Here is a 13,066-nt window from a genome sequence, read left to right as displayed (position 1 = left end):
AGTCTTACAGGTTTGGAACATGAGGGTGAGTAAATGATGACGATTTCATTTTTGGGTGAACTAACCCTTTAATGAACGACACCAAACATTGTTTCCTGTACCGTGTGCATTTAAATGTGTAAAAATGTTCATATTTTTTTAAAGTTCATTGTTCTAGTGCTTTTCTCAAATAAAGAGATTTCAGGGGATCTGTTGCCTGGATACAGTGTTTCCCCAAACAGAGTTCAGAAATATTTGACCGCTAAATGTCAGTTGCAGAAATTCTATATAAACCTGTGGAAATTTCTTTTGAGATTCTCCATTTACAGTAACTATATGTATTTATTGGTAAGCTATTTGTAATTACTGTAATGTTACACAGTCTTGTGTACAGTAATGAAGGCATTTTTCTCCACCTGAGAGAAGCCTAACATGATCATGTTGTGATAAGAGCTCTTTTGTGTTTACTGTAGTTTTTCTGTATTTACAAAACATTGAGCACTGGATACAAATAAGTACCACAGAACAAGAACCAATCAAATAACACCGGATCACAACAGAAAATACTGTGGTAACGCAAACTCTTACAACAGACAAAACTGAGATAAAAGTTCTTTCATGGATAACCAGCAAAAGTGTGTGGCAATGATGAGGATGCTGATCATCAATCATTTGACCTCTAATCCAAAGGTGAGAGAGCAAATCCAGGAATACAGAGCAAAATCCAGTGAGCAAAACATGGTCTGAACACAGTGTGTCGCCAGATCTCTTGCTGACTTTCTTAGGCATGCAATGACTGCCAAACAAGTCAACTATTCTTACAGAGATACAGAGCAAATGAATGAATGAACTTCAAAGAACATGAACACTTCAAGCAAAATTAGAACAGTTGTGACAATTTTGAACAAAATGTGACCAAAAAGGAAAACATTTTGGAGTTTGTTTCAGTGATTCAAAATAGCCTGCCAGCAGGAAAACGTCTCACCGGCTGTTAAACACCTTTGAAATGCAAATGGTTCATGATGAAGATGTGCTAGATGGATGTGCTCTGGGCTGCAGTAAGCAATCTTTGGGCCTGGTAGAAAACATCCATTGTGGCTGAAATTGTGTCAGTTGAAATCGTCTTTCAGTTTGCCAGTCACCAGCGGCTAAAACTGTTCACAACAGCGGAGAACTCCTCTGTGATCTAGTGAACTGATATCTAAATGCTGACAGTCCTACAATAAACACACAGACAGGCACATATGGAGTCATTACTGAAGTCATATCACATCAGGAGATCCATTTAAAAAAGGCAGAGATATTAATATCAGTCATTTATTTTTTAATTATATGAACTCTAAATGAAAATATACTCACATTAGTATGAGAGTTTCTCCAGTTTAAAATGTGGATCAGCCTTTAGATCAGAAAGAAGCTTCTTTGTTGAATCTCCTAGTTTATTTCCAGTCAGATCCAGTTCTCTCAGGTGTGAGGGGTTTGATCTCAGAGCTGAAGTCAGAGCAGCCCAACTTTCATCTGTGATATCACACCACTTCAACCTGTAGAGAACAATGACACACTCTTCAGTCTCAGATCATGACACAGATTTTTTTTTTTTTTTTTTTACATTTGTAGATATTTTTGACAGACATTTATAGATATATTTACATTTTTAGATTCTCCAGATTTCATCAAAAAATATCTTAATTTGTGTTCCGAAGATAAACGAAAGTCTTGTGGTTTTTAAATTGTTAAAAATCTTGAATAGTTTGAAGCACAGACCCACATTTGGTCTCTTTTTAATGGAGACACTTGGCAGATCACTGTAGAAGTGAAAAGAATAATGAAAGTGAAAAGTTATAGAAGTTTACGAAAATGTAAAATGATATTTTCAATATTTTTATAATTTTATTTTACAAAACATCAATAAAACGGAAATATATTTAATAAAAAAAAAAAGCTTTCAGAATGATTTTGTTTAGGTGCAGTACTAAACCTTTCCCCTAGATGACACATTGGTGACCATATAAGGACTCTTCCTTTGAGTGGTTTGAGTGATCTAAATTATATATTTCCAGAATTTTCATACAATTTATTGAGTAGAGAACCTATTCAGAAGTAGTATGGCCAGTTTGGTAGTGTTTGATTTGAATTCACAAACATAAAGACATGCAGGATGTGACATTGAAGGGGTTAAAAAGCCACATACTAAAGTCATGTTTTTAAAGTAACAGGCAAGACAGACACAGTAAATACTAAAATAATATCAATATGAAAAAAAAAAATCAATTTTCCATTCAATTATTAGTTATTTCATAATTGTTTTGCTCTTTCTGCATTATATAATTTTTTTCTGATAATTAAACAGTATTTTTGTTCATGCATTATTTGATTGCTTACAGTTTTTATTTTTATTTAGTTTTCCTTTGCTGTGCATTGGTGTAAATAAATACGATCTAACACTTGTAATGAGATAAAGGCTCAAGAGAACATGTTGATTCTGCATCTTCAATGGGTGCCATGTGATGTGATGAAACATGAATATGGATGAAATCAGCTTGTACGGGACATTTGAGCGTCTTTTAGTTATTCCACAAGTTGATGCGCATCTTCTTATCTTGTATTCACAAGTATACTTTATCATGGTTTATTCTTCCAAGTAAATAAAGAATCATATTTCCTAAATACAGCTAATCCTCTTGCACAGCGATGTCTTCTCAACAACTTATTCATAAAGATACTATACTTGAGCCAGTTTATGATGTATTACAATCATGATAACAGTCAAAGCTTTTTGTTTTCCCACCGTGCATCTGAATCTTTACTGCATGTGCATAGTTATCTTTTCATGTGCCCTGCAAAAATTATGTCACTGAACATGTGCAGTAAGAATAAATATAAACCTAAGAAATATATTCAAATTAACAAAAACCAAAAAATTAAACCAAATTTACATATTAAATGTGAAAATATAAACTCTGAAATATAAAACATGGCTCTTACACAGCTTCGCATATTATTCCGCTGCTATTGAATATGATTATGTTAAAACATTTATTAATGTTGATTATAATCCAAACACTCTGATTTAATCACATTAGAAACTACTGGAGAATGTGTCTGAGATCATGTGACTAGTAGAGAGATGATCTTACTTCAGTTTCTCCAGTTTACAGTGATGATTCTCCAGTACAGCAGAGAGAAGCTTCATTGTTGAATCTCCTAGTTTATTCCAGGACAGATCCAGATCTCTCAGGTGTGAGGGGTTTGATCTCAGAGCTGAAGTCAGAGCAGCACCACCTTCATCTGTGATTCTACAATCACTCAACCTGTAGAGAACAATGACACACTCTTCAGTCTCAGATCATGACACAAATTTTATATATTTATGTATTTATTTATTACATTTGTAGATATTTTTGACAGACATTTATAGATATATTTACATTTTTAGATTCTCCAGATTTTATCAAAAAATATCTTAATTTGTGTTCCGAAGATAAACGAAAGTCTTGTGGTTTTTAAATTGATAAAAATCTTGAATAGTTTGAAGCACAGACCCACGTTTGGTCTCTTTTTAATGGAGATACTTGACAGATCACTGTAGAAGTGAAAAGAATAATGAAAGTGAAAAGTTATAGAAGTTTACGAAAATGTAAAATTATATTTTTAATATTTTATATAAATGTATACATTTTACAAAGCATGTGCAACTCTAAAACTGCAATAAAATCAAAGTAAAAAAAAAATGGAACAAGTTGTGTTCCAAATTTGCAGCAATATTTAAAAAAAAAAACAAAAAACAAAAAAAAATCTTTCAGAATGATTTTGTTTGGGTGCAGTACCAAACTTTTCCACTAGATGACACTCGGGCTTCATTGGTGACCATATACAGGACTCTTCCATTTCCATGTATGGTTTAGTGATCTAAATTATATATTTCCAGAATTTTCATGCAATTTATTGAGTAGACAAGCTCTATTCAGAAGTAGTATGGCCAGTTTGGTAGTGTTTGATTTGAATTCACAAACATAAAGACATGCAGAAAGTGACATTGAAGGGGTTAAAAAGCCACATACTGCATCTAAAGTCATCAGAGCCGGCTCTCTAGGCATAAGCGAACTAAGCGGCTGCTTAGGGCCCCCGTAGCCACCAGGGGCCCCCAAGACATAGAATACAGCTTGATCAGTTTCAGTTCTAGTGCCTCCGTCCCAATAAACTGTACAACTCGACGTACATTCATATGGACATTAGGGCTGCACAATGCATCGTTTTAGCATCGATATGTGCGATGTGCGTATCCACAATAGTCATATCAAAGGAATGTGCAATGATGTAACCAAAGTTACATGTGTTTAGGTCCTGTCACACGGAGCCGCGCAGACGCACATGAACACCGAATTGCGTTCAGACCAGTCCGCATATTTGTGTTTGAACGGACATATACACGCAGAATTATGTCAAAATGTCCTTGTAAACACAGTTTCTTATGGCTTAGGTAATGCAAACAAAGAAAACGGATGTGTCTTAAAGTCACAGCAGGCTTGCTGCTTTCTGTTTCATGAATGTTAACAAACAACAAAATACAAAGAGAAAATTTGCTTTAACAGATTAATTATATTCGTGCAGGTCTTAAAGTGACAGCAGCTTAATATTAAATGCTGCCGCTTGTCCTTAAAGGGATAGTTCACCCAAAAAATGAAAAATTATTATTTACTCTTTCTCATGTTGTTCCAAACCTGTATTAACTTCTTTCTTCTGCTGAACATTTTGAAGAATGTGGGTAACCAAACAGTTGTTGGTCCCCATTGACTTAATAGAAAAAATACACTATAGAAGTCAATGAGGACCAGCAACTGTTTAGTTACCCACATTCTTCAAAATAACTTTTATGTTCAACAGAAGAAAGAAACTCACTGGGTGAACTATTCCTTTAATGTTAATACATTTATTATTGTTATCTTGTTACAGATCCACCTGATCTGTTCATTTTATGTCTTTATTTAAGTATGTGATTTAATATTGTGCGTTTTGTAAATTAACATTTATTTTTTATATAATAAGATACTGTTTATCTTAAGTTAACGAGGGGCCCCCAAATAAAATTCTGCTTAGGGCCCAATAAAGTCTTGGGCCGGCCCTGAAAGTCATGTGTTTAAATTAACAGACACAGTAAATACTAAAATAATATCAATGTGAAAAAAATCAATTTTCCATTCAATTATTAGTTATTTCATAATTGTTTTGCTCTTTCTGCATTATATAATTTTTTTTCTTATTGCTTAGTTATTATTTTTACTTAGTTTTCCTTTGCTGTGCATTGGTGTAAATAAATACGATCTAACACTCATAATAAGATAAAGGATCAAGAGAGCATGTTGATTCTGCATCTTCAATGGGTGCCATGTGATGTGATGAAACATGAATATGGATGAAATCAGCTTGTACGGGACATTTGAGTGTCTTTTAGTTATTCCACAAGTTGATGCGTATCTTCTCATCTTGTATTCACAAGTTACTTTACGCATGCGCTCATTCTTCCAAGTAAATAAAGAATCATATTTCCTAAATACAGCTAATCCTTGCACAGCGATGTCTTCTCAACAACTTATTCATAAAGATACTATACTTAGCCACCTTATGATGTATTACAATGCTGTAACAGTCAAAGCTTTTTGTTTTCCCACTGTGTGTCTGAATCTTTACTGCATGTGCACAGTTACCTTTTCATGTGCCCTGCAAAAATTATGTCACTGAACATGTGCAGTAAGAATAAATATAAACCAAATAAATATATTCAAATTAACAAAAACATTGTTAAACCAAATTTACATATTAAATGTGAAAATATAAATTCTGAAATATAAAACATGGCTCTTACACAGCTTCACATATTATTGTGCTGCTACTGAATATGATTAATATAAAACAGTATTAATGTTGATTATAATCCTTACTCTTACTCCTATCCTTTCACTTCCTCTAATTCCTCTCTATTGTAGCTTAGGATAATCTGAGCACTGCCTATAACTTGTATTATGAGCACTTTTGTCTATTTGCCTCGTCATACGACTCGCTTGTTTATTCCTCACTTGTAAGTCGCTTTGGATAAAAGCGTCTGCCAAATGAATAAATGTAAATGTAAATTAAATGTAATCCAAACAATGATTTAATCACCTAGAAACTACTGGAGAATGTGTCTGAGATCCCTTGTGACTAGTAGAGAGATGATCTTACAGTTTTCAGTTTACAGTGATTATTCTTCAGTACAGCAGAGAGAATCTTCATTGTTGAATCTGTTAGTTCTTTAATAGAAAGACTCAGTTCTCTCAGGTGTGAGGGGTTTGATCCTGGAGCTGAAGTCAGAGCAGCACAACCTTCATCTGTGATTTCACACTTATTCAACCTGTAGAGAACAATGACACACTCTTCAGTCTCAGTTCATAAGTAGATTAGAGATTACTTTATTTAAAGCGTGTATTTTTTTTATTTGCGTGTGTGTGTGTGTGTGTGTGTGTGTGTGTGTGTGTGTGTTTAAAAAGCCATGTACTGTCATGCATTAACTGTAACAGGTAAGAGACAGAAAATACTAAAATAATATAAATGTGAATAAAATCAATTTCCCCTTTTAACTACTATTAACTACTATAATTCCTTTTAATTATACTAATGTCTAATTAAAATGTCTACAAATATATAAAAGTGATCAGAGATCAGGTAAAACACTTGCTCAGTGGTTCTCAGTGGCTGCTTTTACACTGGCACAAAAGATCCGCTTTTTTGCTCACATCTGACACAGATCGGAATTTTTTGCACACAAGTAAACAAAAATCCGCACAAGATCCGATTTTTTTTGCATCTGATCTGAGCCACTTCCAAATGGTGGTTTTAAATCAGATACATATCCGATCTCTGGACATGCGACCTACATCTAAACACCCATATCCAATCCCCATTGGAATTCCAAGCCGCCACAAGGCGAGGATGACGTTTGCTCGGAAATCAGCCTAGCTTTGTTTTTTAGTCTATATTTGATCTCGATTCGATTTCGTGTGCAAAACATCCATAACACTAACAGCTGTTAAATTATCCATTTTGGCAGATAAACATGGCAACCCGACGTGAAATATATAAATCATTTTAATAGCACGGCCATTCAAGACCTGAGGGTCTACCATGTGCATGTAAAGCTATCAGTGACAATCATTTTGGACGGGAATGAATGTAAACACAGATATTGCATACCAGTTGCATCTAAAGTGAATGTAAACAGACTTGCCAAAAAACAGATATGGTTGAAAGATCGGATCTGTGCATTAAGACTTGCAGTGTAAATGCAGCCAGTGAATCCACATGAAGGTTTCAAAGCTTCCTGAAGCAGTGTTTCGAAATCGCCATTCACTTTCCCCTTCAATTATCAGTTATTACATATTCTTTTTTGCTGTCTGCACCTAAATCTTTTTCTCATAATTAATCATAGTATTTTTGATCATGTATTATTTTATTTTTATAGTTTTGCTTTGTTGTGTGTTGGTTAAATAAATATGACAGTCATAAAAACTTAAAGGATCAAGGAAGACATGTTGATACTGGGCCTTCAATAGGTGCCATATGATGTGATGAAACATGAATATGAATGAAATTAGCTTCAGTTATTACTGTACTGAGACTGAATATGATTATTGTAAAACATTTATTAATGTTGATTATAATCCAAACACTTTGATTTAATCACACTAGAAACTACTGGAGAATGTGTCTGAGATCATGTGACTAGTAGAGAGATGATCTTACTTCAGTTTCTCCAGTTTACAGTGATGATTCTCCAGTACAGCAGAGAGAAGCTTCATTGTTGAATCTCCTAGTTTATTTCCAGTCAGATCCAGATCTCTCAGGTGTGAGGGGTTTGATCTCAGAGCTGAAGTCAGAGCAGCACAACCTTCATCTGTGATATTACACTTACTCAACCTGTAGAGAACAATGACACACTCTTCAGTCTTGGTTCATGACACAGATCAGATTAGGAATTACCTTATTTAAATGTTTAATTTTTTGACAGATATTTGCCATTTCCATTTTTAGATTCTAAATGTGTGTCAAATGTATGTGTGTGTGTGTTACATATAAAATATTTTAAACAGAAATTAATTGTTTGTTTGTTTGTTAAAAATTTGGGGGGTTTTTTTGATAAAGTGATCTCACGTTTGGTTGTATGGAATTCGAAAGAATGGTATATGAATGTAAAAGGCTGTATTTCAAAGTGTTAGAAAGTGAAAAGTTATAAAAGTTTTACGAAAATTGTAAAATTATATTTTCAAATTTTATATAAATTTATATATTTTACAAAACATGTGCAACTCTAAAACTGCAATAAAATCAAAGTAAAAAAAAAAAAAAAAAGGGAACAAGTTGTTCCAAATTTGAGAGCAATATTTATAAAAATAAATAAATAAATAATAATAAAAAAAACCTTTCACAATGATTTTGGGTGCAGTACCAAACTTTTCCACTAGATGACACTCATTGGTGACCATATAAGGACTCTTCCATTTCCATGTATGGTTTGAGTGATCTAAATTATATATTTCCAGAATTTTCATGCAATTTATTGAGTAGACAACCTATTCAGAAGTAGTATGGCCAGTTTGGTAGTGTTTGATTTGAATTCACAAACATAAAGACATGCAGAAAGTGACATTGAAGGGGTTAAAAAGCCACATTCAATTATTAGTTATTTCATAATTGTTTTGCTCTTTCTGCATTATATAATTTTTTTCTGATAATTAATCATAGTATTTTTGTTCATGCATTATTCTGATTGCTTACAGTTATTATTTTTATTTCAGTTTTTCCTTTGCTGATTGCATTGGTGTAAATAAATACGATCTAACACTCATAATGAGATAAAGGATCAAGAGAGCATGTTGATTCTGCATCTTCAATGGGTGCCATGTGATGTGATGAAACATGAATATGGATGAAATCAGCTTGTACGGGACATTTGAGTGTCTTTTAGTTATTCCACAAGTTGATGTGCATCTTCTTATCTTGTATTCACAAGTATACTTTATTATGGTTTATTCTTCCAAGTAAATAAAGAATCATATTTCCTAAATACAGCTGATCCTCCTGCACAGCGATGTCTTCTCAACAACTTATTCATAAAGATACTATACTTGAGCCAGTTTATGATGTATTACAATTATGATAACAGTCAAAGCTTTTTGTTTTCCCACTGTGTGTCTGAATCTTTACTGCATATGTTACCTTTTCATGTGCATAAGAATAAAATAAACCAGAAATATATTCACTTAACAAAAACATTGTTAAACCAAATTTACATATTAAATGTGAAAATATAAAACTTGGCTCTTACACAGCTTCACATATTATTGTGCTGCTACTGAATATGATTAATGTAAAACATTTATTAATGTTGATTATAATCCCAAACACTCTGATTTAATCACACTAGAAACTACTGGAGAATGTGTCTGAGATCATGTGACTAGTAGAGAGATGATCTTACTCCAGTTTCTCCAGTTTACAGTGATGATTCTCCAGTACAGCAGAGAGAAGCTTCATTGTTGAATCTCCTAGTTTATTTCCAGGTCAGATCCAGATCTCTCAGGTGTGAGGGGTTTGATCTCAGAGCTGAAGTCAGAGCAGCACCAACCTTCATCTGTGATATTACAGTCACTTCAACCTGTAGAGAACAATGACACACTCTTCAGTCTCAGAGTTTAGCTCCAACCTTAATCAAACACGCCTGAACAAGCTAATCAAGCTCTTTAAGCAGTTGTGTTTTTTTCTTTTTCAGGGTTGAAGCTAAACTCTGCAGGACAGCGGCTCTCTAGGCCAGAACTTTCCTATCTATGGTGTAGGGGGACAGAATACAGTTTATACAGTATAAAAATCATCACGCCTATGGAAAGTGCTACAAGGATAGTGTGTGTGTGTGTGTGTGTGTGTGTGTGTGTGTGTGTGTGTGTGTGTGTGTGTGTGTGTGTGTGTGTGTGTGTGTGAGTGTGTGTGTGTGTAAAAAGCCATGAACTGTCATGTGTTAATTGTAACAAGTAAGATAGACACAGGAAATACTAAAAAAAAAAAAAAAAAAAAAAACTAAATTAATATAAATGTGAAAATCAATTTCCCCTTCAATTATTAGCAGTTATGATATATTTTTGATCTGTTTGCACCATATAATTTTTTCCTCATAATTAATCATAGTAGTTTTGTTCATGCATTATCTGATTGTTTACAGTTTTTATTTTGATTCATTTTTACATTGCGCTAAAAGGTCGCGTTCTCGATTTCATCACCCACATGATCTTATTCCTAAATGACAACAATTCACCCATGTATATTAACCCTTTGACAAAAATAAAATCACGGCATTCAAATCTGTGTTCGCACTGCCACTGATCTGAAGATTGTCATGTGTGTAGAAACAGCTTCACAATCTTTTCAAATGCACAGAATCACTTCTGTGTGACACATATTCCTATTATCACAGACGTATACAAGAGTTTATTATTCAGATAGAAACGCTGATGTTACCGATCAAAATATAATAAATTACCTTTGGAAAGTAGGACTTCAAATAATGACTGTATAGATTGCATTGTTACGCCACTAGGTGGCAACAAATTACTGTTAAAAATGTGTCTATCACTGAATCATTCTTTCAGAAACAAGTCTTTATAAATCCAACTTACAAAAATATTCTGTTTCACCCGTCTGAATCTTATATGTGTGTTCAAGCATCTTATCTAATTTGTGGTAACACTTTACAATAAGGTTCATTTATAAACTAACCATGAGTACATTTGTTAATGTATTTGTTAATCTTTGTTAATGTTAGTTAATAAAAATATAGCTTGTTCATGTTACTTCACAGTGCATTAACTAATGTTAACAAATACAACTCTTGATTTTAACCCTTGTGCGGTCTTCGTTTAGGAAGTACACTCAGGGTCTTTGGGGTCTCCACAGACCCCAGGCAACAAAATGTAATTTCGTAACAAAATAAGTTTTTTTTTTTTTTTTTTTTTTAAACGTAATTTTACTCTGTTTGTTAATGTTTTTACTCAATATTTGTGCAGTTTTTGGAGGATTTATCATATTTTTAAAATTTATATAAATAAATAAATATATAAATAAATAAATACAATTTATATACATATTTCATAATATTTAGACATGAATCCAACTGACTAAAAAACTTGTGAAAAGATGTCTTTCAGTCATTCAAATAGCACATAGCAAATAGTGGAACTCAAATAGTGAAACAGCATTTACTGGTAAAAGTGATAATTTTTGTTTACTTTTAAAACTGCATTTTCCAGAAGATGGGCAAAAAAACATTACTTGTCTAGTCTTGTATTACTACGGTTTGAATTTCTGAGCATTTGTCATTGTGTTTGCCTGCCTGTTGTTGACCCTGACAGTCAATCACATCACAAGTTAATCCTCTGCACACAACACACTATTGCCTACACCACTGCAGCCACTAGAACATGGGTCAGTTTTAACCTGGTGTGACACTGGTGGGAGGAGCTACTGTAAATTTGCACTTAGTAATACCCAGAAGAAAAAAAAGTATACTTGAGTGCATTAAAAAAAAAAATACTTAAATACAAGCAAGTACATTTGTAGTACATTCTTTATTTTGGTGCTAAATAAAAGTGTCAAAGTTATACACTATAAATGCACTAATTTAATGTATATCTGTACTTCAGTAGTACTTCACTGCACTTGGAAAAGTATACTAAATACCACTACTACTAAAATTGATTTTTAGTGCAATGAAATAAAGTATACTTACCACAAAAATATACAGAGGAGTTTTGTTAGTGTATTTGTTAAAAGTGTGCTTTCAATGCTTTAAAATTTGTTAATAATCCTAAGTTTAAATGACATTGATTTTTGTACAAATATATTACTAATGTACTAGTTATAAGTACATTTTCCTCCAGGTGAAAAAAGTGCAGTAAAATACACTTTATTTTAGTACACAGTACACTTCCATAATGTACTTAAAGTGCTCTATTTCAGTGCACTTATTTTGTACTTAATATAGTAAAAGCTGTACTTTAGTACTTCTTAATATAATCATAAGAATATCTAAGTGTACTCAACTGTGCTATTTTGAGACACCATGAATTTGAACTAAAATGTGCTTTTAACATAATATCTCTGTATTTAAAAAATGTATTTAGTTACCACTTGTAGTATACTTGAACCCATCTTTCACACACCTTTAAATGTACTCATCAGACATGGAAATACACTCATTAAAATATAAGAATAATATAGGTAAATATATACAAAATTTGTAATGTTGTAGGCAATAAATTATAAATACATTTTGAATATATTCATTATATATTAATCTTATATTTGAAATACATCATGGCCCGGTTTCACAGACAAGGCTTAGCCTAAGCCAGGATTAGGCCTTTGTCCATTAGGATATTTAAGTATCTTTTATTAACGTTCACAAGAAAAAAACATTACTGGTGTGCATCTTGATACAAAACAATGGCAGTGACATATTTTAAGATATGTCAGTACAAGTTCATTTTAGTTAAAACAGCTCAAACATGCATTTTAGTCTAGGACTAGCATAAGCCTTGTCTGTGAAACCAGGGGCATAAGTCTATTTTAAAAGTGTTTGAATGATGGGTTCTACTACAAGTGATTCCATCTTGATTTAAGAATATTTAAATATTTTTTACTTGAAATAGGATGAAAAATACTCATTTTTGCAGTGTGAATGAATGAGTTAACTATTTAAACATCACTTGCACTTTAAAAAGGGGGAGGAGACCGAAGGAAACTCTGGGTTTACTGAAGAAAACCTGCTCCCGACCAGGTTAGGTTCACAGAGTAAGTTACTATGGTAACTGACTCTGAGTAGAAGTTACCTCTCTTTCAGAAACAGGCTTGACTTACCCTGCTTTCTCAGGTTTGACATACCTCCCTTTCTGAAACAGAAAACCCAGAGTTTCCCTCATTTCAGGGTTAACAAACTCAGAGTTTTCACTTAACCTCCTTTCTGAAACAGGCCCAGGCTGCACCAGTTTGTTTTTGTTGCCGTTTT

General features: G+C 33.1%; 1 pseudogene; it reads right to left on the bottom strand.

Moving 5' to 3' along the window:
* Window positions 1–301: 301 nt before the first annotated feature.
* The window catches only part of LOC125268427, a 41,515-nt pseudogene continuing 28,750 nt past the window's right edge, over window positions 302–13,066 (bottom strand).

This window comes from Megalobrama amblycephala, linkage group LG5, assembly GCF_018812025.1.
Source record: "Megalobrama amblycephala isolate DHTTF-2021 linkage group LG5, ASM1881202v1, whole genome shotgun sequence".
Classification (NCBI taxonomy): Eukaryota; Metazoa; Chordata; class Actinopteri; order Cypriniformes; family Xenocyprididae; genus Megalobrama; species Megalobrama amblycephala.
Note: the sequence above shows the minus strand (reverse complement) of the source record. Positions and strands in the feature narration are given on the sequence as shown.